The sequence below is a fragment of the Puma concolor genome, chromosome D2 (genome assembly GCF_028749965.1).
Source record: "Puma concolor isolate L17-30 chromosome D2, mPumCon1.1.hap2, whole genome shotgun sequence".
Lineage (NCBI taxonomy): Eukaryota > Metazoa > Chordata > Mammalia > Carnivora > Felidae > Puma > Puma concolor.
Genome location: NC_141677.1, coordinates 49,416,466 through 49,419,036, shown reverse-complemented (window position 1 = coordinate 49,419,036; position 2,571 = coordinate 49,416,466). Strand labels below are relative to the sequence as shown.

Below are 2,571 nucleotides of genomic sequence, written 5' to 3'. Positions count from 1 at the left end.
CTGGCCGCACCACCTCCTCTGCTGTGGGAGCCCAGGAACAGACAGCAGGCTCAGAAGCTGGGCTCCACCTCAGACACCGCCACTTTCTAGCAGGTGACGTGGGGAAGTTATTGAAAACAGCTGGGCAGTTATCTCATTTGTAAGGAGGGGGTAATACTAGTCTTCACCTCCTGTAAGACTGTTAGGAGGTTTAAATGGCCAAGATGGGGAAACAGGGACCAGATTTAACCTCCCCCAGCAAGAACTGGGGGGCAGGTCTGACCAAATAGCTGAAATAACAGCTTTCAACACACAGCAGATCAGACACGAAGTACGGGGATCCCTGAGAGAGAGGAAACAATGATCTCTCTCATTGCCCATCTCACTGACCAGTTTCCACGGCCCAGGGAGGGGACCCGGGCATGGCTTGCCGACTCCATGAGTTGAGGAGACAAAGCTGAGAGTCTGAAGAAACCAAGGCAGATACTGAGGAACTGAAGCAAGAGAAAGCTGCAAAGAGACACAACCCTAGAGCACTCCAGTGCTCGCTTGGGCAGCACAGATACTCACACTGGAACGACACAGAGAAGTAACATTAGCATGGCCCCTGCACAAGGAGACACGCAAATTCGTGAAACTCTGGAGAACTCCAGAGAAAGGGTCCCCTTTAACTATGTAGCAGAGTACCGATCGGCACACGCGTGTGCAGAAACTACCAGAGCCCTGGAGAGGACCACCTGACTCACCGCAGGGCAGGGTACCCAGCACTCACACAGGACGAATAGCGTCTCTTCCCTCAAGGCAGACGGAAAACTTCACAAACCACGAGGCATTTACCTGGAGTCTTGCTTGAGGACTAGGGAATGATTACCCCCAGAGTAAACACAGTTTCAGCCCCCCTAAGAAACTGAAAGGCATGACCCGAAAGGGTCAAACTCTTTCTAAGTAACTTAACGGTATCCCAGGACTAAGCTCCAAAAAACATGCAGTAAAACAAAAATATCCAGCACACAACATAAAAAGTAACAATGTACAGCATTCCATAAAAAAATAAAATAAAATGGCCACACATGCAAAGGGGCAGGGAACATAACCCATAATGAGAAGAAAACTCCATCAATGGACTGAGTGCCAAAACAGGGCACATCAAAACTGGTGGGAGAGGGATCAAGCGACACGTTGAGGGGAATTCACAGCACCAAACCAGGTTTGGAAGCAAGAAAACTTTCAAATCCCTGTTTATCAGCTTCCATCTTTAAAAAAAAAAAAAATAGAAAAGAAGAGCAAGTTATACTGAATGTAAGCAGGAGAAAGGAAATAATAAAGCTCAGGGCATACATAATGGAACAGAAAATAGAAGAACAAGAGAGAAAAATCAGTGACATTAAAAACTAGAAGGTTTTTTTTTTTTAAATTTTTTTTTAACATTTTATTTATTTTTGAGACAGAGAGAGACGGAGCATGAACGGGGGAGGGGTAGAGAGAGATGGAAACACAGAATCGGCAGCAGGCTCCAGGCTCTGAGCCATCAGCCCAGAGCCCGACACAGGGCTCGAACTCACAGACCGCAAGATCGTGACCTGAGCCGAAGTCGGACGCTCAACCAACTGAGCCACCCAGGCGCCCCAGGTTTTTTTTTTTTTTTAAGAAGACCAATAAAATTGATAAACCCCTGGTCAGATTGATCACAAAATAAGAGAAAAGATTCAAACTACTAATGTCAGGGATGGTAATTGTGATATAATTATAGGTTCTACAGCTGTTATAAATAAAGGAGAATATTGTGAAAAACTTGAGGCCAACATATTCAAGAAATAAAATGAAACAGACAAATTCCCAAAGAGCCGTTATCAATGCTTGCTAAACAGTAACAGATAACCAGACAGTGCCCTGTATCTATTTTTAAAAGTCAATGTATACCTTAAAAATCTTCTCACAAAGAAAAATTCCAGGTTTCATTACCTAACATTAAGGAAGAACTAATACCAATTCTACATAACTCTTCCAGAAAATTGTATAGGAGGAAGTATTTCTCAAGCCATTCTAGGAGGCAAGTATTGCCCTGATACCAAAACCAGACAGACTTTATAAGAAAACTATCGACCTAATAGTCGACCTAAGAAAACTAATCTTAAGGACCAATATCCTTAAGAAAATTAATACCAAAAAAAAAAAAGCTAAATTTTAGCAAATTAAATCCAATGATATAAAAAGATAATACATCATGATCGAGTGAGATATATTCCCGGAATGCAAGGTCAATTTATGATTTGAAAATCAATCAGTGTAATTCACCGTAGTTATCAATTAAAAAAGAAAAACCATATAGGCATCTCAACAAACACAGTAAAAACATTTTCAAAAACTCCAACCTTCAGGGCACCTGCGTGACTCAGTCTTTAAGTGTCTGACTTCAGCTCAGGTCATGATCTTATGGTTCATGGGTTTGAGCCCCATGTCAGGCTCTGTGCTGACAGCTCAGAGCCTGGAGCCTGCTTCAGATTCTGTGTCACTCTCTCTCTGCCCCTCCCCTGCTCATGCTCTCTCTGGAATCCAACCCCTTCTCACGATACTGCTGCTAGCCTGGCCCCA

At 43.4% G+C, this 2,571-nt stretch overlaps 1 non-coding gene across 1 annotated transcript; it reads left to right on the top strand.

Annotated features, from left to right (window-relative positions):
* The first annotated feature begins 520 nt into the window (after positions 1–520).
* On the top strand, positions 521–630 carry LOC112854947 (U6 spliceosomal RNA). Its single transcript, XR_003223018.2, has one exon. It is a non-coding gene; the product is annotated as a U6 spliceosomal RNA (small nuclear RNA).
* Positions 631–2,571: the final 1,941 nt, after the last annotated feature.